The 27,531-nt window shown below is 47.4% G+C and overlaps 1 long non-coding RNA gene across 3 annotated transcripts in view; it reads right to left on the bottom strand.

Annotated features, from left to right (window-relative positions):
* Window positions 1–1,098: 1,098 nt before the first annotated feature.
* The window catches only part of LOC149862308 (uncharacterized), a 41,775-nt gene continuing 15,342 nt past the window's right edge, over window positions 1,099–27,531 (bottom strand). Inside the window, exons 3-5 of one of the 3 annotated variants that reach the window (XR_016442947.1) lie at window positions 21,562–21,629; window positions 8,359–8,578; window positions 1,099–3,675 (exon numbers count right to left, since the gene is read on the bottom strand). This is a non-coding gene — a long non-coding RNA (uncharacterized LOC149862308). Of the gene's footprint in view, window positions 3,676–8,358; window positions 8,579–15,153; window positions 16,739–18,801; window positions 20,402–21,561; window positions 21,630–27,531 lie in introns of those variants that run through there. The other 2 variants (XR_016442948.1, XR_016442946.1) reach the window with 2 other exon arrangements.

Consider the following 27,531-nt stretch of genomic DNA (forward strand, 5'->3'; position numbering starts at 1 on the left):
ATCACTCTGTGAAAACCTGTCTATAGCAAGGTGACACCCATGAGATGCCTTTCCATGCAGCTGTGTCCATGTCCCAAGGCAGAGGCTGCCAGTCAAACCAGCCCCTGCCCAGGATGAATGGGATGCAGCCTGCTTTCCTCTTCCTCGGGCCCATGTGGTACTCTGGCCATGCCCCTGCACAGCACCCCCAAAATGCAAAACCAGTGTCTCTAGTGGGTTATGGAATAGAGAAAGATCCCACACAATTTACTGATCTGTTTGATGCTCCTGGCTGGGGGAGTATTTGGTTGATTGCACGATTTCACAAGGATTGCACACTGAATTCATACAACACAATTTTATTTAAAAATTCCTTGCTACGCATATAACACTGCTTAGCTTTCAGAAATCCTTCCCAACAATGCTGTAAGAATTAGTATTACAAAAACTACTACAATTACAAGTAAAGTTATTTCTCATGCTACGCTTACAATCCTCCAACTCTGAGAAACCAAATTCCAGGTATACTTTCATTCTTCAGTGATGGTTTTAGGGTTGGTCTCAGCAGTGATAGGAACAAGCCCCCTTCCTTCAGTCCCACTCGGGCGCGCCGCAGCTTCAGCATGAACAGGAGCTCTTGTTCACTGAGGGGGTGGTTCAGGGGATCAGTCTGACCCGGCCTGCGCTTGCGATCCTTCCTTCGGTGTTCTGCAAGTGAGGCTACCTCCAAATTGGGACTGTAGGTTACAGTTTTTATTGGGTGAGTTGCCGTCTTGAGCCCCTCCTACCCAAACCTGTCACTACTCCCAAATTTGGGCTCGGATCTTTTACCCAACAGACTCCTTTCCTGGGTCTTCTTTGGGAAATTTTCCACATCACCGCTCTGACCTCTTGCCAACCCCTTTCCAAAAGCCCCTAGGTTTCAATCTCTCGGAGCGTTTGCCCGAGGGTCGCTTTTAGGTTAACTTTGTTAAAGGCCTCTAGAGATAAAATTCAAAAACCAAGACATTCAGCACGTTCGCTGCAAGGCCTCTAAAGATGAAATTCAGAATCAAGACATTCATCACGTAGGCAAAAACAAGCAATGACCCTAGATAAAAAGATGAACCTTGCCTTTTTTTCTAAACTGGCAAATGGGTATTTATTACAAGCATTCAAACTATTATGTTCAATATGACAACCAGAGGGAGAGGAATTTGTGTGGAGGGTCCAGTCACAGAACCTTCTTGATATTTTTTTTCCGTCTTTGGATACATGTTTTTCTTGTTGTTTCTCAATACTTTTTTTCACAGGCAGGGTTGTGGGGCTGAATTCATTATCTAGCCACTTCCGAGGCTGGCAATATATTTTAAGGCTCTGATAAGAAGCGAGGCACCCATCTCGCATCAATTCTCTCTCAGGCCCCTCTAGAGATCCCAATTTAAAGGATTAGCAAGATTATTTTTTGGGGGGTGGAGGAGGTGGTTTAATTCTATTTATTTTGCTGAATAAGAAACTGGCTTGAGCCAAGCACAAATGATAGGAAAGTCCACCTAGTTCTCCTGCATGCAGATTGCAGCTGGAAACCTGGAACTGAAAATCTGAGTAAAGGCACTGAAATGTCCCTGACAGTCTCATGGCAAGGTTCCCTCAGCTAAATGTCACATTGGGCAAGAAAATTATATCGAACCCGGCGTAATACCAACACCTTGAGATCCTCCCCCTCCTCTGCGCCTCTCAGAATATCACATTCTGGCCTTGTTGGCAGAAATCAGTATGCAGGAGGCTTTCACATAAGACATGAAAGGGGTTTAGCCATGCTGGGCTCATACCAGTCACAGATCCAGAGGCAGTGATGCTTGAAAATCACTCTCACTCCCATGCACGCCCTCCATCACATGCCTCACACTCATACACATTCACCTGCATGCATATGCTCACATGTAGTCATGTGGCCGTGCTTGCACAGACCAAATACGCTTGCACCACCATCCGACACACGTTTGCACAAGGCACGCAGGTTCCCATGCACTTGTACAGCTCAAGGGCTTGCCCAGACCCGTGCACATCTCTCTCATGCATATGTGCAAGTGAGCACACGCACCGCATAGGCACACCCAAATATCTGTGCATCTTGCATGATGCCTCCATTAAAGCTACTGAAACGATGGGAGCCTGCACGGGACAAGGCTGTCCCTGCATGGTGCCAGTATCATACCATGCAAAAGTCATTGCCCTACTTCCTTTGGGAGGCAGGGCACCTGGAGCAGACACGGGCTGCCTGGCCCCATAGTGGTTGTTCCCAGACAAGAATTTTCACCTGGGACAAAATCCCTATATTTTAATCCCTGCAGGACACCAGGAAAGGTCTGGTTTCTTTTGAACTAGGATGGCCTGACTCCCAACAAATATATACACCTCGTAGACCATATATACACCATTTCCTATGCACGTATACTCACAAAGCCATCAGGCCCCTTGTACAGTGACACAAGCACGTGTGTCCTTCAATGCAATCACCATCCCCGATCTACCCAGGACAGGTGCAGGGCAAGGGGAGTGCACTTAACACAATGCCCCACATCTTCTGATGTGTGGGCAGCGCCTCCCTCCTCGTGCCTCTGCTGTGATCCACGGGGCTCTTAGGCAAATTCATTATTGATTATTTCATGTTAGATTCCATTTTTTTTTTTAAATTCTTTGATGCCAACACAACCAATAAAAATGCACTTTATCTTCCTGGATTTACGGGTTCGTAAAGCCGCTTTTCTGTACCTCCAGGGATTGGGGGTTTAGAGACGTATTAAACATCGCCCGTGAAAATGCCACTCAGGTGAAAAGGGGGAGGGGAGCAATTCAAGGGCAAGGAAAAAGCTGAAGCAAACTTGGCAAAAATATGGTTTTAATATATTGTAAAAGAATAAAAACCTCATAAAAAAGTTATCGCCAGACAGGCGGAGCTTGTGAGGCTGCCGATTGTGAATTCTGCCCAGGAACTTCTCCCCGAGCTGAGAGTTATTAAGTACAGCCAAAGGCTCGCCCTGATCCCAGTGTGAAGCCTAATGGAAGGAGAAGGGAGGATGGGCTGCAGAGGGCAGGGGAGGAGGGTGTGATTTTATGAGCACCTGCTATCCCTCTCCCTGCAGGGGAGTGAAGACATTCCCCACGCCCAAGCTCTTTCTTCAAGCGGTGGCGCCTTTGCATGCACCAGCAAAGCCATCCAGCTTTAAAAAAATCATGGGAGAAAAGGGAGATGGGGATGAGGGAGAAGGACAGGAAACACCAAAGGAGGGAAAGCAAAGAAGGAGCAAGAGAAGCGGGAGGGAGGAGAGGAGACGTGGCAGAGGGAGGAAGGAAGGAGAGTGCAGCAGAGAAGGGAGCACCAACTGGATGCCTCTTTAAATTTCTCCTTTTAGGAAAAAACACACCCTCTAACCACATCTCCCGTCTCATAAAGATGCTGCCCTGCTCCCTCTGAAGTCAATGGGAGTTTTACTGGCAGATTCAGTGCGAGCAGAATGGGCCCCCTGCTATCTCGCCGCATCTCAGATGCATCAGCAAATACACTGTTTCTTCTCTTCTCTTCCTCTGATCTCCTCTTTCATAGCCAAGGCTGTCGAAGGAGGTGTTTTCCGTCCTGGGTGGGGAGAGCTGGTGGGGCGCATCTGAGAACTCCCACGAGAAGCCCCCCGGGTAATACAGGTTTGCAGTACGGACCTGGCGTAAAAAAAGGAATCATTTCATGCAGGAATTTGCAGGGCAAAATGCCTGCAGCTGTCACTCAGGAGTTATCTGGCCAAGTTATGATGTCTCTGATTTCTTTTTGATGTTTGTATGGTTCCTAGTGTTTGATGATGCCAGTCCATTGAGCCTTGGCTGTTGTTTGAACCCGGTCAAAAAGAAATCAGATTTTCTTGCCTTAGAAAATTTCAGCTGGAAGAGATTTATTCTCTTTTGTGGGTACAGAAAATGGGGGGGGGGGAACAACCCACCATTGCTTTCCCTTTGAATTGTTAGTCAAAACCATGAGAACGTAAATATCTCATTCAAAAAGCCTGGTTTCACCAAGTGCTTTGAATATGACAAACCTGCATTTTTCAAGTTAAAAGAAGATACCCTAGTCAAAAAAATCCCCTGGTTCGGTTGAGTTTCTGTCGTCATCAGGGCAGAAGAGTTGTTAAACAAAGAGCATTGACGGCAAAGAGCTTTAAGGATCTGTTGCCATGGGACTTGTTTAAAATATTACCTTTCTTTCCTTTCCAATAGGCTCCAGCAAAGTAAAGAGAGATCTGCATTCCCCCCCCATTTATTTATCACCATAGGGTGAAAATCTCTCACTCTTACTCCAACTGAGTAATACTTTACTTGGCAAGCAGTATGATTGATTTCCACGGGAGTGGGATCTCGCTCGCTGGGAGTGAGCATGGGTAGCCGGCTCTGACCTGGCAAAAGCAGCCGAAAAATTCCCCATCGAGCTGTACCTCCTCGTCGGTTCGTACCAGCCCGGCCACCAGGGCTGTCTCTGTGCTCAGATCAGAGCTCTCGGCTGACCACGTTCACCTGTGGGAAGTGAGGCCGATGAGCCAGAAAATGTTTTTCTTCCCTGTGAGTCAAAGCCGGGCCCAGTTCTCCAGCGTGATGCTGACAAAGGTGATCAGCTACTATGGTAACAACGGCGTGCATGCCTACATGAGACGGACAGGGGTGCACCTTCTTGCAGATGATTCATAAAACTGAGATCCTTATGCATAGTCATTAAAGACAGTGTGATGGGGGACCTGAGTGCTTCTTCACCTGCTCTTCCGCAGACTATGCCCAGTGCTGAAGAGCTCAGGAGGCTGTGGCTTTAGAAAGGTCAAGGTGACAAACGGGGGCTGATAAATGATCGGAAAGGAATATGCCTTTCCCTTTGGCAAAGGGCCTCAGCATGCTGCAGGAAGTTCCCTGCGGCCAGAACACGCTTGATTTATAAGTTTACAGTTCTTTGAGGCGTCTGAATGGTGGCGTATATATCTCCATAATTAATCCTCTGAGGTCTCTAATGACAAAGGCAGCTCTGCTGGGCGTAAGTCAGTTAATACTAAACAGCTTGTGTTATCTAACAAATGAACACATTTCACGCCCAATAAATGTCCCTTTTGATAAATGCCACGGAACAGATTGTAAATCTCTCCCGGACCTCCAAGCACGTGTGCACATACATGGGCAAGTGCACACACATGCAGGATTCCAGCTTCTTTCGCCAGGTCCAAGGAAAGCTTCAGCTAAAGCTTTTCTATGCTCCCGGTCCCTTTGTGGCTAGCACCATGGGAGCTGGAGGCATGGCTCTTAGCTGGTGGCAATCTAAGAGCAAGGCTTCTTTGCTACAGGCTCTCCCTGTAGCCTTGAGCAAGTCACTTTGCCTCCTGGTCCCATAACGGGGAAGACAGCTCTGCCTTGTCCGGTGTCAGCTGACATTATGGACAAGGATTATTTTGTATTATGATATGTTTGTGCAGGACCTAGCACACTGGAGTCAGGATATCAATTGGAGCCTCTATTTCCTCCTGTAATGCTACTAATTAACTGTAATAAAGTGGCTGTTTAGCTGATAGTGCAAAGAAGGAAGCCCTCCCAACAGATAGAGCAATCTTGCTCCGCATGTACAGCATATGCTTTCCCTGAATCTGTAACACCTCTGCTGTGGGGTAACCTCAAACTTGGGGGTCCCCTTAAGGCTACCATTGCTGCTCCTTTGTTGCTACAATATTTATTGCTCAATGGGTCCTTGCAAGCAGATCTGGATTGAGTATTACTCAACCACACTGCTTTTCGTTAGTGCCTAAATACTTTTGTGGATAAGGTCCTGAGATCATTAGTGCATGGACTCTCTCTCATGTTTATGGAACGCTCCTGCCTCGGTGTGTTATTATAAGGATAAATTCAAAATAGTGCGAAGCTTTTAGATACCAAGGTTATGCACATGCTGTAAGTACCCTGGCAGATAATGCCTCTCTCTGATGAGGCAGAGCTTAGTGTGCTTCCAAGATGTATTGAGAATGGCTAGGAACAGGAACAGTAGCTGCAGACACACAAGAGTTGTGGACTGCTGTCCTATAAATTAAGAGACGGATCCTCCTGTGGTGTAAACTGGTTTAGGTGTATTGACTCTAGCAGAGCTCTGCTGATTTAAACCAAATGAGATTCCAGCTCAAATATATATATATATATAACAAACTGCATTAAAAATCACAAGGGCTATTGATTTTCATGCTTCAGGCTATAAGAAAATTATCACCTGCTAGGCAGGGAATTAATTTCTCTCCTTGCTTTTGTCCTACTGTCAGGTGTGTTATAGTGCGTGGGTTAGGGTGGGGCTTATACCCCCAGCACTGGTCACTGTTGGAGACACAACACTAGACTAGAGGGACTATTGTGCTGACATGGCACAATGATTCCTAAGTCTTTAAGTTGATTTGCAAATTCCTAGGCATGCTTGGAGATCATGAAGCAGCTGAGATTCATTCATCCTCTCTCTGCCTTCAGAGGAGTGGGCCATTACTTTTTGGTCTGTCAGTCTCCCTAGGAGAGGAACAGCCTGATTATTGATGGAGATATTTTTTATCTTCTACGGAAAAGAAGGCATAACGAGCTCACTTTGCTCTCAGAATAACAACTAAGACATTTGCTAGCGTTCTGTTCGGGGTGGCTCAGGATTTCGTTTGTAATTGGTGTGCTGTAGAATAGCAGGCAAAACCCAAGTCCCCTATGGGGTAAATTAACTTCATCCTCAAATTGATATATTCTTTGAAAGTTATTTACCCATCTCACTCCCAAGACACAAAGCTGCAACCCTGGCCTCTAAGAAAAGAAGAAGACTCCAATGGCTAAGAGGAGAGTCTGCAACTCAGGAAACCTGGGGTCAGCTCCCCAACGCTGCTTTGGATTCAATGGGTCACCTTGAGTAAGACACTTAGTGTACCGGCGAAACTGGGATAAACCCTCAGAAGGTTGTTGAGAGAATTAATGCATTCAAGATTTTGGGGTTCCCAGATGTTATGGGTACGGGAGACATTAAAGTGCCTTACATATAGAAAGTGCCTGGACCTCGATAGTGACATGACAACAGAATACCCTGAATTGTGACTGATGGGGGTTAGGGTCTTTTCCTACCCAAATGGTTCAGTTATGTTCTGCCAGCTTAAATTTCTCCCTCACCATCAGCCAGATAAAGTATTTTTTTTTCCCTTCCTCTCATTACCCATTGAATTGTATTGTATTGTTCTGTTATGTTTAACCACTGCTCCAATGCGGTGCCTATAGGATAGCAATATGCAAATAATTTGAGTCAACTATACACAATTGCCTGTGTTAAACCTGTCACAAATCTGTCCAACTTCCTTAATTGCCTTCTTGAATCTCTATTTTATATCTCACAATTAACTTTTCCTTCTAACAATCAGGTTTATATATATATATATATATATAGCTCTCCTTCCCAAGGGCTCACAAGCAGAACTGCATTTGATACAGGATTGTAATTAAAAAACAAGGGGAAAAAAATCTTATGAAAATATTGTGTTACCCATCACATATACAGAGTAAACTGTGACTGTAGGGATATGCATGGCAGCACTTGGAAGAATCAAATTTTCTTCTCTAGATTACAAAGTTATCAGAAAAAAAACAACCTCGTGTTGTGCGTGTGGACAGCTTTGGAGCTGAATTATCTCTGTAATATCTTTTTTCTTCACAGGTACATTTAGCAGTCTTATATGCCTTAAAATGTCATAAACCTGCATTAGACGCCACAGACATACACAGGTAACACAACTCAGGCAGTCTAAAGGCAACATCTTTTCTGAGTATAAAGTCTTTCCCCAAATAGACCCACCTTACACGTAACACTGGCGTGATGTTCAGTCACATCAGATTTGAATATTTCTATTGGAGACATTAGGTTGGATCATTAGCTGGTACAAAATCAACATAGTGCCATCGCTTCATGCATCGTCCCTAGCCGATTCAGTGGAGTTATGTTGTTGTGTATCAAACTGGGATCGGTCCAATTATCTATTTATGCCACAGCCCATCTCCCCCAAAAGACCTATTAGCAATGATGTGGATGCTCACACGATGGCGGGGCAGCCACATTGGTAAAGAGCAGTGCCAAAGCTGGGGAGTAGTGAAGGCATTTCCATGTTTGGCAGTTAAGCACAAGGAATAATTGTTGGATGCAGACATTTTATGCTGATTGTCAAGCCTCTTTACTTTCCGCTGAAGCCATCAAGTCAGTGAGAACTGCCCTTAGGGGTTGCTATGGAAAGGCAGAGAAGAAAGAGGGAAGGGGGGCAAGGAAGGAACAAAGGACAAGGCACTGAAGGGAAGATAAAGACAATGAAAACTTTGAAACATTTTTACCAGCAGAGAACTTGGCCGCCGCCGTCTAAAAAGAAGGGAAGCAGAACTCCTTGCCTGGGGGGCACTTCCTTTGGCAAATTCATAGTCAAAAGTAGGAGCTCAGTTGGGTTCTTCTGTATTAAAGAGCCACTGTTGCCTCCTGGAGAACTTTGAACAATTCTGTTTAGAAACAGTCACACTTCTGCCTTCTGGATCACATGTCTTTGCTATTTCTCTTCCTCTGAAAGAGAAAAGGAGTGCTAATTTGCACCGAGACAGGATATTTCTCTTCTTTCAGAGTCTGCCTGCCCTACTGCTCGTTCCCCACTGGATGCTGCCGCCCTTTCTCTGTGCTACAACAAATAGTTCTGTCTGGGTTTCAATTATGCTTCATGAATTCTGGCAGGTATTGACGTTTGTTTCCAACCAGGCTTGTCTCTTTCTTAGAACGATAATGCTCTTGAACTGCTATGGCAACTTCCATCTGGAGATTTCAAAGTGCGGTCTAAACGTTGGCTGAAAGCCGCTCCTGTGCGGAGGGGCCAGCTCGGAGCCTCTAAAAATTGAGCATGGAAGTACTGCCCACCCTAGCACTGCTGCAGGTTAAACCTATGAGATGTTAGGGCTCTGTTGTGGAAGGGGCTGTACACACACAGGTCTAAATAAGCAAGGGGAGTGGGGAACAAAAGCAGAGGTGAAGTGACTTGTCAAAGGTTATACGGTATGGTGGCAACAGATGTAAGGGCTAGCCCCTTGGTGTCTGCTCAGCCAGTCCTCACTATTTATCACTGCAATATACTTAACCCCAAAATGTTCATTAGGATCCCACATACTAAGATGAAACAGAATCCAGACCCCAACAGTCTCCGGTCTAGGTTTTTGCAATACCACAACATGAACAGCCAGCTTGGTCAGCAGTACATCCCACCTTTCAAGTCCATTGAGTGTGCTAGGGATCATTCAATGACCCCAAAAGGTAGCACATGAAACCTTGGCCCTACTGAAGTCAGTGTGAGTTGAACCACTGATTTAGCCTCAAGGTCATTAGCAACAGGCAAAGCGAGCTGGCAGAAAGTCAAATCTGGGGGTTGGACTTGATGATCTGCTCAGGTCCCTTCTGGGACATAGTCTTTCTGGACTTTCGGAAGGCGTTCGACACTGTTTCTCACCCTGTTCTCATTAAGAAACTGGGGGCTGCAGTGTCGACACCTACACAGTCAGATGTGTTGCCAACTGGCTGGAGGGCCGCACCCAGAGAGCGGTGGTGGATGGGTCATGTTCGACCTGGAGGGATGTGGGCAGCGGGGTCCCCCAGGGCTCGGTCCTCGGGCCCGCACTGTTCAACATCTTCATCAGTGACTTGGACAAGGGGGTAAAAAGCACCTGTTCAAATTTGCTGATGACACTAGGATGTGGGGGGATGTGGGCACGCTGGAGGGGAGGAATAGGCCGCAATCAGACCTAGACAGGTTACAAGGGTGGGCGGATGAGAATAGGATGGGATTCAACACTGACAAGTGCAAGGTGCTGCACCTGGGGAGGAACAACCGGCACCATACCTACAGGCTGGGGAACTCCCTTCTCGGCAGGGCAGAGGCAGAAAAGGATCTTGGAGTCATCACTGATGCCAAGATGAACGTGGGCCGGCAGTGTGGGGACGCAGTCAGGAAGGCCAACCGCACCTTGGCATGCATCCACAGATGCATCTCAAGCAGGTCCAAGGAGGTGATCCTCCCCCTCTATGCGGCACTGGTCAGGCCGCAGCTGGAGTACTGCGTCCAGGTCTGGTGCCGCACTTCAGGAGGGATGTCGACAGCATTGAGAGGGGGCAGCAGGGCAGGCCCTACAAGGAGAGGCGACAGGACCTGAGCCTGTTCAGCCTCCACAAGAGAAGGCTGTGGGGGATCTAGTGGCCTGTTACAAACTAGTCAGAGGGGACCAGCAGGCATTGGGGGAGTCCCTGTTCCCCCGAGCACCGCCAGGAGTGACCAGGAACAACGGTCACAAGCTGGCAGAGGGTAAATTCAGACTAGACATCAGGAGGCACGACTTCACAGTCAGGGTGGCTAGGATCTGGGACCAACTTCTAAGCGAGGTGGTGCTGGCTCCTACCCTGGGGGTCTTTAAGAGGAGGCTGGATGAACACCTTGCTGGGGTTGTTTGACCCCAGTACTTTTTCCTGCCATGGCAGGGGGTTGGACTTGATGATCTGCTCAGGTCCCTTCTGATCCAACCAACTATGAAACTATGACCCTAACAACTATGAAATGATGAAGGTCTTGACGTTGCAAAATTTAGATGACACAGAGCTGAGATCTGGGTTCATTTGAGTCGGGCATGTCACATCTGGAGAACTTCTCTGGTTTTTCCTTGTTGCTTTAGACCTGCAGAAGGGAACACTCCCACATTCAGCTTTTCACCAACCTGTGGGATTCACTGCCACAGGGAGGCTGCAAAGATAAGTAGTACAACAGGCATGTTTAAAGGACTGGATAATATTTGTACCATTAATCACATTTGAAGTTAAGCAGCCTAAGCTGGTATTACAAGGAAACCCCCCCCACATGCATTACAGAGTAAGCTGGTTGCCTGCAGGGGGAGTAGGAAAGACTGTCATAGATCACTAACACCGGGGGACCAAATTCTCAGCCAGTGAAAGAAATTTACTGCGGAGTAGACTAATTAGCTCCACAGTAAATATCTCAGCGTCTACACATGCGGCCCTATTAGGCTGCAGGAAACTAATAAACTCTGCAGCACATTAGTACAGTAAAAGCTGTGTTAACCGGCTTTTTAGTAACCAGCACACTCTACGAACTGGAATTTCAAGTACTATCTTGTGTTTTTTCGTGTGCAGCAACACATGTGTAGATGCTGACCTGACTGGCTAGGGCATGAAGGTGCTTTTGTGCAGGGGCTGCCTGCCAGCTAGCCATGCGCTGAAGCACCCTTGTGCCCCAGCCAGCCCCCCTGCAGCACATTTAGCTGAGGCAAAGCAGCCCCGGGCTGGCAGGCCAAGCCCCTGAGCCTTCTGCCAGCTGGGGCTGCTCCGACCTGGCACACATGTAAAGGCAGTGCTCAGGAGCAATAAACTCCAGCTCAGTAAGTACTGGAGTTTATTACTCTGCATTAATATGCACATGTAGACACGCCTAGTGTAAACTAGTGTCAGGAATTCAAGTGAGTGGAGCTATGCTGATGATCTGGCGCTGCAGAGTGATCTGGTTGTCATTGTTCTGGGAAGTTCCTGGCGTTACACTGTTACCTAGCTGGGGTTTCCAGAATAAACAGAGTGGCTGATTTTGTCTAGGTCAGACAAATCGTGTGTTCCAGTGAACTAAGGGAGGCAAGATGATCACTCCAGATGGAACTTAGTCACAATTCAGGAACTAACAGGATTGTTATTATTGTCATCATCATCATCAGGATGATAATGGATATCATGGATTAGAAACGGATCATGCTATGAACTGCACCAACACAGTCCCCATGGTTGTGCATCAAGAAGAGCAGGGACCGTACTGTTCAGCTTCCCGTCTAGACTAGGAGTGAGGTTGGAACTCCAAGTCAAGTTTCTTTCAAATACCATCGTTGCAACAGACTGCACAAATGCCCTGTATTGGACCAGCTTTGTACTGTTCATATGCATGTCATGGACCCTGTACTGCTAATAGAAACCCTCCTTTTGCTCAGGTGGCTGGGCCCTGTGCTTTGGAAGAAGGAGAAATCTGAATTCTACTGCTGCTCTCATTATGAAGTTCCATGGGGTGAATACTGTCAGAGACCATAACACTCTCCTGTTTAACTATATACCATGTCCACGAGCTGGACTGGATGAGGTAGATTGAAATGGAGAGAGCTAAGAGTCCCTGGATTGCAACATTTAGATATTAATATGAAAAGGTCTAACCGATAACTTTTTCTCATTATTTCTGTGTTATTGTAATTTCATGCAAACTTCTCCTTTCCGACACCGCTCCTGACTGCCTGTACACTTGTTCTGTGCTGGATCTGCCCCCCAGCAATGCTAATAATGGTTTCCGGATCATTTTTATTCATTTTGTGCATTTCACTCACAGTACTTCATGTGACTTATGTATCCCCCGAAGCTCATATTTCTATTTGAATTGCAGGGCAAGTAGTGGGTTTTAACATTCCAACTGCACACACATTCTTCTTTCCCTCGAAATGAAAGATCATTTGAACTTTGAATTGCATTAGCATGACATTTTTCTACTAAATTACCCTGGCTGCACTCAACAGCCTGAAAAGAAACAAACCACTTTTAACTTTGTGTAGGTTATGTGAATGTATAAATATCAGAGGTAATGCACAGGGGAGGGCCGGGGACAGGAAGGGCTGGAGGAGTATTTGGCATTCTCCAGAGCAAAAGGCAAAGCCCATCTGTGATCCTTCCAGATCTGAGCCAGGGCACATTTGGACCACTGAGGTCTGAGCATTAGTCACTGACTAATCAGGTGCCAGCACAGCCGGCAGACCTTGCTCAAGGCATCTGGAATGGCTTCGCATGTATTATCTGTTAGCACAACAGAAACAAGGGGTAGAGTTACTTGTCCACGTAACCTCCACCCTCTGGCTCCCTACCCCGCTCTACTCTCACCCATCCATCTATCCTATACACAATGATCTACCTGTTTCTCTATCTATCCAGCTAGTCATCTACTTATCTTCTTACAGATTACTCTGTGATCTAGCAAAAAAAAAAAACAACTAGAGTTGTCAAACACAATATAATTCTGCCCTTGATTTAGTCACTGCTTTCTCTATTTTCTGCCTCCTTCCTGTCTTCCACCTTGGGGAGTGTTGGGGCATTGGTCAGCACAGTCATTTTGAGAATATGACACAGCAGCTGGTCACATAGTCCAGGGCTTGTTTTGGACAGCAAGAGGGAGGAGTTCCCACTCTCCTGCTGATGTTACACTTCCAACAGTTGCAAACTTCATCTTTGGTGGTGACTAGGTTCACCATCCGTGATCACAGTAGCTGTCTCAGGGGGCATGGACAGAGAGAGCCTGTCTCCAGCCGGCCATATTTCACAGCCTGTTTTTACGACTGTCACTCATATACCCACCCGTTCACCATTCATCTCTCTGTTAAGCATCCTTTCTGTTGCAAAAATATCCTGGAGCAAATGCAGTAGAGTCTCCACCTGCAGTTTCAAGGTCTAAACTTTCTGGGAAGTTCATCTCAGAGGCCAGCTCTAATCTGAAGCTGATTCTGCCCTCCTAATTCAACTCTCCTACCTGAAACCAGGACTGGAGTCTATTGTGAGTGGTATCACCACCTAGAATCCCCAGACGAGATGAGGGCCCCTCTGGGTTAAGCTCTGGACATACACACAGAGCAAAAAATAACTCATATTCCAGACAGTTTCCATTTCCAACTGGGCAAGACCCCATGAATAATAAACCTCATATCCCAGCTGCATATCAGAGAGATTAAATGATTTACCTAGGGCCACATAGGAAGTCTGGGGCAGAGCCAGGAATTGAAGCCAGCTTGCTTGAGTCTGTGTCTACAAAGTAATCCCATGTCTCTAAGCAACAAGCCCTTTTCCACCCATAACCAGCCATATCTTGTGGCTCTTTAATGGTTTCAAATGCTCCTCTTGGTCAGGTCTTAATTTCCCTCTCCAGTAAGAAAGCATTTCCCTTTCTCATGCCATTTGTTCCCATAGATATTCCTCTCTGAGAAGCAGGGCTCTCAGTTTCTGACCTCTCCCAGAATGCCAGCAGGCACATAGTCTTCTGTTCTTGGGGCTCTTATCTGCCTTTTCAATGCTAGTCAGAGGAGTCAAATAAGAACCAGGTTGCTAAGCCAAGGACCAGCATGGACTCCTGAGACCTGCTGTTGTCTGCACAGGGTTAACTGAGGAGTGGGAAAAGGGATGGAAGCACAGGATCCTGCAGCTGCTGAGGCCCCTTCAACCAGATACTTTTGCTCAGCATGGGCTTATGCCCAATTTACAGTTGCACAGAGGAAAAGGGTGTTGAGTCTTGCTTTCAAATGCTCATTTCCATGGGCTGCAAGCCCCTTGGCTGTAAGCATTCTCCTGCAAACTTTTTCTTAGTATCTTCTACATTTGGCACCATAAAAATGAGCTGTGGAACTAGCTACCCCAGAATACCCTTTGGGAGATAAAAGCCTCATTTTCAGCTGGTGTAACGTGGTGTAGTTCTACTAAGGTTTGCTCCTAGGTTGCTGAGCAAAGTTCACAATGGGCGCGTCTACACGTGCAAATAAGTGTGACTAAATTTAATGTGCCTTAAGTGATTTTTGACAGGTGTCTACACATGCAGAGACTTGGGACTAAAGTTAGTCCCAAGTCCCTCCAGTCCTACCATGTGCCCCTGTGGCCACCTGAGGGAGCCCCAGCCTCTGGCCACATGGCTGCCAGCACTTGGGACTAACTAGTCCCAAATTGAAGCTGGGAGAGGTGACCAACCAGGAGCCCTGGGGCTGGCCTCGGGCTGGCCCCTTAGTGGCTTGGCAGACCCAGTACTAAACTTAGTGCTAGGTCACATCTACACGTGCATTAGTGTGCTCTAACTAATCACGCTTAAATTTTATACCTGTATTTGCAGGTATCAAATTTAGGTACAATTACCCTAAATTAACGTGCATTAAGGGCACGCACATGTAGATGCATGCCTATAATGTGCATTCATTTAGGCTATTGAGCATTAATGTGTTTCATGTAGACGTGCCCAATGAGATTGCAAAGGTCTTGACCAAAGCTCCAGGTCCAAACCTCTCTCCTAGCCTGCCTTCAGGCTTGCATTTTACAAATGGGCCCTACAGATGAAACCTAAGCCAGGTAACACAAAGTCCTTGAACTTCATGGTGTTCAGACTCTGTGTGCATCTGAATTTCATGAGTTCTGGCTCTAGATTAGCAATTTGACAGAGCAGGCATTACATCTGCAGTAATATAGTCGAGCATAGGTATTCAGGAATTATTGATCCTCATGCTCCAGGGCATGAATTGATCACCTACTTGGATCAGGAAGGACTCTTCCCCGATTGGGAAAAATGCACAATGCAAAAGGCCCCACCCTTTTCAAGAAGGTGCATACAAATTGGGGAGGGCAGAAGAGTGATAAAAGCTTTAGCAAACACAAGCTACAGAGAAAGGCTGAAATAATTGTGTTTGCTTAGTCCAAAAAAAAAGGAAGACGATGAGGTTACTGCAATAGATTGTAAAAAGTTGTTATCAAGGCAGCAATGTTCAATTGTTCTCTGTGTCCACTGGGCGTAGGACAAGAAGCAGTTAGCTTAATTTGCAACAAAGAATATTTAGATTATATAGCGGGAAAAGCTTTCTAACTCTAGGGTAGCGAAGCACTGAAATAAGCCACCTAGGGAGGGCGTAGAATCTCCTTCCGCGGAGGGTTTTTAAGATGAGGTTAAACAGACATCTGTCAGGCATAGTTTGGGTATATTTAATCCTGCCTCAGAGCAGCATGGTTTGAACAACTGGTCTCTTGAGGTCCCTTGCATCCTACATTTCTCTGAGTGGTTTGTGCTACTCTCGGAAGCAGTGATTTCCAGTCTTCCAGGGTTTGCAAGCTCACATCTGGCGCTAGCTGTATTTCCAGAGGACTCACAATCCCCAGTTTGGGAACTGCTGCTCTAAAGCATCTACACTGCTGTACTGCCTGAATTATAAATCTGCTTCGGTACATTCAGCAGTTCCTATGTGTATTTCTACTGAACTGTGCTAGAAATGATAAATAGACAGCTTGCCTGAGCTCAGGAGATGGAGGTTTAGCTCCAAGCGCTAAAAAAGTCCCCTTCCACAACATTAACAAAGACGTTGCACTGCTGGTGCACCCATTCACCAAATACGAAGGGGTGGGGGATGGTGCTCCTTGTTTGCCCTGCCTTTTTAGACTGCGGCTCTTTGGGGCAAAAATGTGCCCGTAAGAGGGGAGCAGGGGGCAGCACTCATCTCAGTGACTCTGTTAATGAGATTTCTGTGTGTGTGTGTGTGTGTGTGTGTGTGTGTGTGTGTGTGTGTGAAATGAACGCACATGAGCAGAGGTCTGCCATTCTTCCACGTCTCCCTTGCCTACACGCCATGGCCACGTCCAGTTATTTCCAAGGGTGTCACGCGGTATGAACAGGTGACAAACGGTTCAGGCCGGGAGAAGCACTTAGGCAACTGGCTGTGTCACTATAATTCCTGCGCAAATTGTATGAGCCAGAATTATTTCCCTTCTCCCCCAGCCTCCAGTGCGTGGGTCCAAGTAACTCCTACGCTTGACCACCGCACTGTGTATTACTAGGCACTTTTCCATGACCAGGCTGGCTTCTCCCAGAATGAATGTATAGGCTCTTTAGACCTCTGCCTCTTGCATTTCCAGGCAATGCATTTCCATCTGAAAAGGGAATTTAAAAACTATTAGTCAGGGAACACAGCAGATAGTAACTATAGCAATGCATCAATCACAGCGTGGTAATTACACAGCACCGGGTTGCCTGTAAAGGCCAGTCTACCTGGCAGAAAATGGCAGTAATCAGCCTATTGGCAGCAGACAATACAGCATCATTTGTAATTCTTATGGCTGCATGTTCTTCGTTTCACAGGGGCTGGTTGCTAATCAATGAGTTGCCATGGTTACCCAGCATTGCATGGCTATCAATACAGGATGAGATGCTGAGAAATTAGTGAGGCTTTCAGCTGTGACTGCTGGAAAGGATTTCAGGAAGGGGATCTGCTTGCTTTAAGTCCCCCCACATCCCCATTCCCAAACACCCCACAAGCTGGAAGCTCCTGGGGCTTATAAAGCTCATTTAAACTCTACACCTGGCTTCTACTCCACCATCAAGGTGAGACAGTCAAAGCATCCTGCTTGCTGCTTTGCACAGCGTACGCCTTGCTTATGCCAACTGCTACCTTACAGAAAGACTCTGGGTTCGAATCCTGCCAGGTAAAACAATGGCAGCACCTGTAGGCTTCAGGCAAGGCAGGTTGTCCGACTGGTCTGTAAGACTGGACGGTCCCTGTGCTTTGATCTCCAGGTCACATAGGAAGCTCACGCCAGAGGTAGGTCTTGAATACAGGTCTAGGAAAGCTTGGTTTAGTGGCATCTGTAGAAGACCACCCTTCGCAAGAATAAGCAGGGTGGGTGAAGGTGTCTCTTAGCATAGCAGGCCTTTCTTATTTTAATGAAGCCTGCCAGCCCTACAGTCACAGCAGCAGCGTAACGACTTCCAAACCGGCCCCCAAAGTCAGGGACTTGGCGCTTAATCTTAGTCAAACATGTGCTAACAGGAGTGGGAAGATTTCTGCTAATAACCTCATTACTTTAATATGCAGCAGTATTAAAAAAAAATGAAAATGACACTTGATGTTCAAGAAATTTAAGTCTAGTTACAAATCAATTAATTTCCTAGATTGTTCTTATTAAAGTAATTAAATTACCTACTTGAAGCTAGAATGTGCAAAGAAACCTTGGCTTTTTTTCTCTTTTTTTTTGCCCCTCTAGTGCTGCATGCAATCATGGTTTTGGTTTGGCTATATGGACAGTCTCATATACATGTCAGACCATGGAAGTAGTTTGGGAGCATGATGGGCAGGGAGGCAGGCTTCCCACAGGGAAGGAAGGTGGTGCGGAGGTTACTAGGGGGAAGAGACAGCCCATTCTTCGGGTTTCCGATCCAGTGCCAAGAGGGGTGTGCGGCTTAGTGGTTGCAGCTGGGTGTATGATTTAAGGATCTCAAGGGAAAGATGCATGTGCCAGTGTTCAGAGTGGAGCCATGGGGGTCGGGAAATCCAGCGCTGCTTCTCCACCACCTCGCTTTGTGATCTCAGGCAAGTCAACCTTCCCTGTGCTTCAGTTTCCTCAATGCATGGGCAGAGTGAGATCTAAGGATCTGTCCTCATCTTCCAGGAGCTTTAAAAACCCCAAGCAGGAAGAAGCACAGGGTACGGCACTACCTCCTACTTCTCAAGACCAAAGCCACTGGCTTTGTCCTTAACAGTGGCAATCTCACGGGCCTCTCAGCAGGCAAGGGGCTTGCCCGTCTGTACATGCATGTAAGGGTTGTGTACGGAGTGAAAAATGAGTCCGGACTAAAATGCAAACTTTGCCCAGGCTCCTTCAACCACTACCATGTTTGCCTGACTTGTCTGATCCCAGCCTCTTGCAGCTGGTTTCTTTGATGCTCGTTGCATTCATACGGGTAAGGCTGGTACATGAGGCCCAGGGCTTTAATTTTTTTCTTTTTATGAAGATGATGACATGTCCCTAGGCTAAACAAGCTCCCTGTAGCTTCTGTTGCTGTCAATACAGTATGCTCCAAATTCACCAAGAAAAGCAAAATCCAGGGGCATTTATCCGGATGCTAAAGCCCGCTTTTTCCATCCGTTCACCAGTGGCTGTCACAATCAAAGCGGGCTTTATTATAGGCTCTGTATGCAGCACCCATCACTGGGCATTTAATGAAACATTCAGTCCAATTCCCCACTGCTTGATGCATCGTGTTCTCCTACTTGTCTGTGCAAAGTGAGTGCAACACGCTAGTGATGTGAATGGAAGATTTTGATAGGGGACAGGGGTGCACTCACTTTGCCTAGGGGTAAAAAGCTATGTAAGGACTCAAACCCCTTGCGTGCGTAAGTTTGAAGAGGGCAATTTATTTAACTGTGGAACATCTGATACAGCTATTAAATAGCAACAGCAGCCTCTTGTGGGCATGGAGAGTGGTACAGGTGCAAGTCTGAACCTGGAAATCGTTGTATGTACAAGCTCTCTTATGTACTTGCCAGAGTAAAGAGAGTTAGAAGCAGACCTGAGGAGCAGGGAAACATTAATATAAAACAAAATCATCACCACTGGCTAGATCCTGATGTCTGTGCTCAAGCGAATCCCTGAATAAAACTTTAAGATTTAAAACTACCACATCATGATTAAGTGCGTGACCATTTTTTACCATATGGTCAATGAAAATGAGCAGGAACTTGGACTCAGACACTGTGTGTTAGACATGCTCTTTGTGACTGGCAGCTGTCAACCAAACCACCTCAAGCTCTCATCCTAGTCATCTGACCTGATCGTTTTGGTGTTGACAATTCAGCTGGAAGTCACGCTGTGCGATCTTGTGGCTGCCTATAAATTCACCAGGGGAGGGCAGCAGGGAATAGGAGATGCTCTCTTTACTAGGGCAGCCCCTGGAATAACTAGGAACAATGGCCACAAATTGACTGAGCAGATTTAGGTTGGACATTAGAAATAACTTCTTCACAGCAAGGATTGCCAGAATCTGGAACAGGCTCCCAAGGGAGGTGGTGCGCTCCCCTACCCTGGGGTTCTTCAAGAGGAGACTGGACAAGCCCCTAGCTAGGACAGTTGGACCAGCGCTCGTCCTGCCCAGGGTCCAGTTGGACTCGATGACCTACTGAGGTCTCTTCCAATCTTAATATCTATGAATTTTGTCTCTTCTCTTCTCTGCTTCCCATGCTTCTGCCACTATGGCATAGTCTTGCTTTTTATCTTATACCATAGGTCCAGGGCCATTTAAACCTGATGAAGTTGTTGCATGTCTTTATGCAAACTTTTCACTATTACAGTAACACTTCCGAACCCCATTTTAACCAAGACCCCGTTATTCTAAACGCTACATGACAGACAGCACCAGGAGAACGTATAGTCTGACTACATGAGGGACACAAAGTGGTAATGCCTAAGGCCAACAGAACAGCCACGAGACCTGACATAACGCAGGTCCGGACCCTCCACTAGATCACCCTGATCTCCCCACTACAGAGGACAGTTCTGCTCAGGCCAGATGACTTAACAGGACCTGTCTATTAACAACCCACCTGGGCCATCTTCTAAGCCCTGACAAACCCAGGAGCTTCCCAGCTCCAATTCGGACCTGGCGTTTGCATCTAGGAGGTTCTGGGTTGGTCTGTGCCAGCGACAGGTTGGCAGCTGTGGAGACCCCGTTCTGATCCACCTTGGTCACATAGAGAGCAGGAGTCCTGGGTTCACACAGGCTTCTGGTATGAAGAACACACTCGTTTCCTCCGTGTCTTCCTGTTTATCAGGGAGGCAAGATGCTTTGGTAGATGACGTGATAGCTTTCATTAGACCAGCCGAGTAAACGGTGTATTCCTGTTTATCGGGGATGCAGCCAGCAGAGAGCAGTGCAAGCTAAGGACAAACACCTCGCAGCTCAGCGAACCCAGCAGATTGCTGCAAGCAAGACTTTGCATAGGGGAGTCCCAGAGCCGGCTCTCTGCTGCCCAGCTGAACGCTAGCAATGAGGCTTTTCTGCATCCCCACAAGGTTGAAGCCACCTTCAACCTTCCTCTGGAGTCAGAAATTCCTCTAAGCATGGTCTCTTGCTAGCCAGATGTCACATGCTCCTTGTGTTTCTCTCCTAATCCCATTCTTTCGGTTGATTCCCAGGGCATTAGCAGGCCAGTAACATTGGATATAAGATACGCTGGATCTGGATGCAGCAGGAGAGGGCTGCAACCTCATTCTTGTCCAAAGAGGCCTCCAAACGCTAATCAACAAAATCACCAGCTATTTTCTCCTTGCTCTACCGATGCTGCTCTGGTGTCCCGCGTTCACCCCACCCCAGCACAGCTATTACCTCTGGCAAACCCCAAGCAGGAAATGCTGGCTGAAAGCTCCAGGATTTTCACCTGCTTCCTTCGGCTGTGACTGTGGCATTGATTGACAGCCCCCCAGCGATCAGTCTGTCACAAAACCCTTCCCCAGAGTGACAGCCTCTGGCTCCGGGGAGAAGCAAGATTCTCCGGGAAGGAGCGGCTGTCAGCGCAGCATCTGCTACGAGGCGGGATTGCTCTGCCCTTTGACAGCTTCAGCATGGCAGCTGCCCTCCTCGCTCTTTCTGCCCTCGCCCACGGGAGGCTGGGCTGAACATGGCAAAGACCTGACAGCCATGCACTAGAAGCTCATCTGCTGTCCAGGCCACTTGAGATGTGGCCAGGAGCAGGCCAGGCATCCCTGTCCTTTGTTTGATGACAGCAGGCAAGGAAAGTGCTTGCAGCTCTATAGCTTAGCTGAGCTGCTTATCCCTAACTGGGAGCCAGGAGGGATGAACAGGCTGGCGGTGGAGGTGTGACAACCGCGTGGAGGTCTGCCCACATTAGCTCAGCAGAGAAGCAGGGCCTCGGGCCGCACAAGCTGGCCTGGGACCCTGCGTGTTTGCTTGAACAACTCACTTGCACAGAAGTCATTAGAGCATAATCCTGGGGTCAAGGGCAGCTTTTCTAGAGACTGTGAGCAGGACCTGTGGAGAGAGAGAGGGGGGTTAAGGCAAGAGGACAAGCTGGATGCTGAAGCCAGGGAGACAGATAAAGTGCCTCTAAATGGGATCAGAGCAGAGAAGCTGCTCCTTGTCCAGGAAGCTTGCTGAAGGAAATCCCCTCGTGCACACACATACACACATGCACACGCACACACACACACCTTTTTCTCTCAGCCTAATGGCTTGGTTTTATCTTGCACTGTCAGAGACAAAAGATTTATTATGCAAGTGAAACTACCTTTCTTCTGGGAAGGGAAACTCACCCACCCAAGCAGGCTTCTGCCTCAGCCCCAGAAAACACAGAGAGCTTGAAGGCAGCTGTGACTACGGGCAGAGACAGCTCTTCTTAGTCCAAAGGGCCAGCTACAACTACAGGCAGAGACAGGTCCACTTAGTCCAAAACGCCAGCCCAGTGGATGCTGGGGGAGCACACCGCACGTCAGCAAGAAGAGCAACAGGGAAGAGCAACTCACCACCCAAAACACCACCCTGGGGCTGGCCACGGAAAACTGTCGTCCTCTGGTTGTCACGGTCTATTCTGCCAATACAGGGACAAGGCTTCCCGCCTGTCTCTGAGCTACTGCCTATCCCTTCTCCCACACAGCTATGCTGCTCCACTGGCCCACAATGTGATCACCCTCCTCTTCTAGCCAAAGCTAGCACCCTCCTGCAACTCACAGAGTCAGGACCATCCCCAAACTACCCTTTCCCTGCCTCTCCCCAGCATCCCCGTATCAGAAGGGAACCCCGAAACATCCTGTTCCCCCCTGGATGTTTCCTGGCTACCTTGGAGCCCTTCCCTTATTCATTACCCCCTTCTCCCACCTGGGATTCCTCTTTCCACCTTCATGTGCAACCACTTCACTAATTGCTCTCTAGTTCCAGTTAATTCTGGATGGCTCAGTCCCCAAGGTCTGTGTTGTCCTCTTGGCAGCGGGTTCCTTGTCAGCATCTCCCCAAAGGCAGCTCTGCAAAATTCTGCGTGTCCCCTGACCTGTTTTCCCCTGCCTGAGGTTGTAAGGTCACTGGTGATGCTTTGATCATCTCCGAGGTTAGACTGACTTGCTGCTAGGCTGACATAAATGGCTATACTGAATTAACCTTATGTTGGACTTCTTGTGCTAATAGTCCCTGCAGGGGGGCTTGAAAAGAGGCCCCCCAGAGCCAGCCAATCACTCGGCTCTTCGCCACAAAGGCAGCTGATCAGAGCTGACACACTTGGAGGGTTTTATGATGTGTAGCAAACAAGGAATTTCCCCCGTAAGGCAGGACATTAAAGAATCAGCCGACGCAGCACACGTGTAACTGAGCCGTGAATGTTCCCCCTGGGCTGCAAACGGTGACGGCCTGGGAGCCAGTTGGAGTCTGGGCCTTTTGCATTTTACCCCATACCCATAGTGCGGTGATCTGCGGAGCAGATCTGGGAAGGGGCCTCCCAGGCTTGGTAGACTGGAAACCCTGCAAAATAAAACAACAAGGGACTTGCCAGGGTCAGGCTGACCCTACGCAGGTGCCATAGCATTAGCAAGTGGTTTTAGCCAGTAAGAGAAGCAATGGGAGAACTCAGCCATTGATCTGGCTTTTCCCTTTACCAGCAACAGTGGAAATGGCCACGCCGATCTTTGGGCCGGTTTGTCTAAATCAATCTAATTTTACTGGTATCAAAAAAACCTCTGTGTTGGCCAGTTCTTAGTCTTAGACAGAGCTAACTTTCATGAACTGATTTGCACCCAATTCACCCGGAAGTGAAACACGGGACAGTTGCATGTTTGTTTCCTTAACAGAGCTGAGCTGCACGGAGTCCCCCAGGCCGTTCCTCCGGGGTCCTTTAACCCAGTTTAAACATGATGTATTTAAGCTGAGCAATCCTGGAAGGCAAAGCCTGGAAGTGGGTGGTCCTATCTTTGCCTCAGTTCTTACACATATTGTGTCTGAACAATCAATGCCTGTTTCATCGTGTTGCACCAAGAGCTCGGGAGGTTGAAGGCATTAATTAACTGGTGCTTGCAAAATGCTTTGAGTACCTTTCAGGAGCAGTGCTGGTGAAGCACACTGGAGTGACTAGGCTTATCCTGCAGTGGGAAGGAGTTATATCCTGTCTGGTCATGCTGGCGATGTCCCCTGAGCATAGACACAGGGGAGCCAGATTCTGCCTGAAGTGAGCTAATCAGCTTCCCCCCACCACGCACACACACACCTCATCTTATCTCCCTTTGCACTAGCCTGTTTGCCCTTGTCTGTACTAAGAGGTCAGGGATGGAGGAGTTGCATTTATTGCTGCATCAAAGCTATTCTGCAATGCACTCAAGGCCTTGGCCATCAGTTTTTTTGCCCTGAAAATCCTTCCTGAAAAACCCCTTTGTCTATCAACCGAACCTCCCTTCAAAATTTGATCAAACAAGATGAAATAAGCATACGCCCTTAGATGGTCACCCAGAGCTCAACACAGTCCCAAATAGGATGGACAGTGTGTGTGCATTTAATTTTTCTCCTTCTAGTGTATGGGGGAAAATCCCCCATGACTGGGTTTATCAGACCTACAACTACTCAGTTCCAGAGGGCAGGGTAGAAACCAAGGCTGGTATTGCACCAGGGGGTCTAAGGGTGTTGCGTACCTGCCATCCAGGGAATTTTGATGGCATTTGAGTGTCTAACTCCCTCCGATCCTGACATCCCAGCAGTCATTTATTTTAAAAACTCATGCTGCTAATGAAGGAAAAGCACAGCGAGGCAGCAATGACCCAACCTCGCTCCATGCCAGTGAACTGCGGTGAGCGTCGAGAGCTATAAATCCTCTCTCTATACATCAAGGCCTTATCATTAGAGCTGAAAGCAGGCATATCATAATGCTGTGAACTGGGATGCTCTTGCAAAGTTCATCACCTTGCATTTTTAATTTGCACTTGAAGGGACACTTCTGACTGCTATATGAATAAATAAGGGAGAAGAAGGAAAGAAGAGCAGAAACATTGGTGGGCACTGGAGCTGTCCAGGTTCTCTTTCTAATGCTATTTGCCCAGCTGTCAGTTTTCTTTTAGCAGGAGGTAGATGTTAGATGAGCTCTGCTAATGGCCGATTTGTCTAGAAAGCAACTACAGATTGCACTTAAAGCACAAGCTCGGCAGGTTTTCAAAAGGGCACAGAGTCAGCTATTCCCACTGCTCAACACCAGAACAGAGCCAGATACTCAAAAGTGCCTTTGAAAATCCAGCTGTGGTTTTTGACACCCAGGAAACAGGTTTTCCCAAGTGCTCAGCACCCACATTTGGGGAAATCAGCTCTAACCGTTGGCACCTGATTTTCAAAAAACATTCACCCCCGCTTTGAGGGCCGCCAGCCCGACTGTGGACCAGATGGGATCAGCTACGGCTGGAGGGCCGGCATATCCTGATATCCTGCTGAGTACAAATCCCACAGACACAAGACCATCAAGCCATTCCTTGCTGCTCTAAGTAACACATCAGTGAGGTGAAGAGTTTCTGTAGCCGCAAACCTAGAGTACTGTAAAAGCACATAAAGAGACGTATGCAGTCATTATGCAAAGAAGTGGCTCCTTTATGGGTTTAGATTATAGTTTATAATATATTAAGCTAAACTGCAAAGCACATTTGGCTTTTATGGACCTCCATAAACCAGGATAGCAGTGCGCTTGGGAGAGGGCCTGCGGAGCAGGCTGCCTCATCGGGATGGATCGCTTACCCGTCCCTCCACACCTACTGCATATTAGCAGTCATCCCACAGGAGCAATGGCATGGAGAAAAGCAGATTAGATGGGCAAACCAAGAAACAGGATCTTTTTAGTTGCTTCCAAGAGGGAATTGTGTGCTAGAAAGGAAGTGACACTATTGAATGGGGCCATCCATGTATAACGAGATGAGAGTACAAGGGCAAGCAGAACATGACTAGATAGATGCTGGTTTGTAAATCGATCTGCTTGGGGTCTGATGCTACAAACTGCTCACCCCAGCCATGGGCCAGCTTGTCTCAAGCAGTCCTGGGGATGCTGCCCTTGAGAGCAAGAAATCCAGCTTCAGCAAATGCACCAAGCTCAGGGCCAGACACTGCCAGCCTTACTCCTGGTGAATAATAACTTACTCTATGCATAGCCTCATTCAAAACTATAGGGCTACTCATATGGCACGGCACTGAACAGCAGGAGTAAAGGAAGCCAGATTAGACCCCAAGCTTTTAAGCTCAATATTGTGGTATCATTATTCTTTGCCTAATCAAGACCAGCTCCATATTTAATGAGAGTTAGCTACTTGTGCAGAAGAAATGTGTCTGGAGCAGCACAGAGCAGATGCACATCTTATATTGGAGACTGTAACTGCATTTAACTTGTCACATTTATTACATATGTAATAGGTGAGGCACTGACTTTAGAAGATGATGTCTGACTAAATACTTCTAAGGAGACACATCTGACTATAAATATTTATGCTAATTACCTGGCCCTCTCTATTTAGATCAGGAATGTGTTAAAAATGCAGGCTTCTCTCACAGGTAATCATTAAGTCCCAGTTCGGTACATAAGTGCTTCCATAATCTGCCGTAACGCCCCATCCATCTCTGGTCTGTCTTTGCAATCGCCTCTTCTTTGTTCACAAGCTTTCCCCGGAAATAACAAAGATTCTCAATCTCTTTTCTTGCCGGAGCAGTACATGGCATAACGAAATGGCTAGTGGGACTACTGCTCTCTACTGGGTGGATTCGAAATGGCTTAGCTGTGTGTCACAGGCACTAGACAGCTAAAAGCAAATGATGCTTCCTCTTCTTTTCTTTCTTTTCATTTAATGCAAGTGTCAATTCAGTTCCAAATTCAATTGAGCAACGCTCAAAAACCATAACTGCAAAGATTCATGAACCATAAAACTACAACTGGGCCAGCATCCTCCATCGCGGCCTCATAAGTCTGGGAGTTTGGATACTCCGCATAGCCAGGCAGGCATCCTATGTGCAAATCCCAGACCTGGAGGCCTGCTCCCGGATCATTTGATCTTAGCCAAAGGCCTCTTCTACTGCTGCCATGGCCATAAAGTTTGGCTTGGGCATGGTAAGCAGATATCACCTAGCCCTCCCATCACATTCTGCCTGGAAATGGATATTTGGTACTGCTGTGTGATTCTACACCTCTCAGCACAGCCCTATCTAGGATCATTGCTCCCAGGCACTGCTGTAACTATGACAATAATAATGCCTATTGCCAAACAATGGTCCAGATGCTGTGATGGATATTCTGCTGGATTTCTTTGCTGGGGACATGTTTATATAGAGCCAAACCTACCCACCCAGGTAGATTCTAATTTCCACGCTTCTTATTACGGCCTGATTCAGCAAAGCGGGTAAGAGCATGCTTGGCTTTAAACAATCAGCTTCTTGAGATAGCAGGAATTCTCAGGTGCATATGCCTAATCCCTTTGGGAATCAAGGCCAACACTAGAGCTATGCAAATTTTAAGTGAACTTAGTGCTGGCAAAAATCCCCAGCTGGACAGCCCTAGGATCTGACGTCTTACGTGCTGAGACCACAGGCAGCTATGAAAAACCCTCTCCCTGTGCATTGCATATATCCCCCTCCACCTTCCCTGAACAAAGCTCACACTTGGAGAACATCCTGGTCCTATGGTGGAAAAAGGCAAATAGTCTGCGTGGCTTATCTGAGTGCGCCCACCAACTCTGCAGGCCTGGGGGACAGTTTCAGTCCTACAGCTACTGTGGTCTGACAGCGTCTCCGACCGATGCCTTCTGGGCACAGGACTGGAACCAGCTGGGTCATTTCACCCATCTCATGGACGCGCCTGCGATTGCTAATTTTCTCTCCGTGTCAATTTTATTTCACGGGCCCTGGCAGCCAGTGTCTTCCTGCCCTTCGCCTCTTCCCTCAG

This window comes from Crocodylus siamensis, chromosome 6 (assembly GCF_052110815.1).
Source record: "Crocodylus siamensis isolate JL-2025a chromosome 6, ASM5211081v1, whole genome shotgun sequence".
Taxonomy (NCBI): domain Eukaryota; kingdom Metazoa; phylum Chordata; order Crocodylia; family Crocodylidae; genus Crocodylus; species Crocodylus siamensis.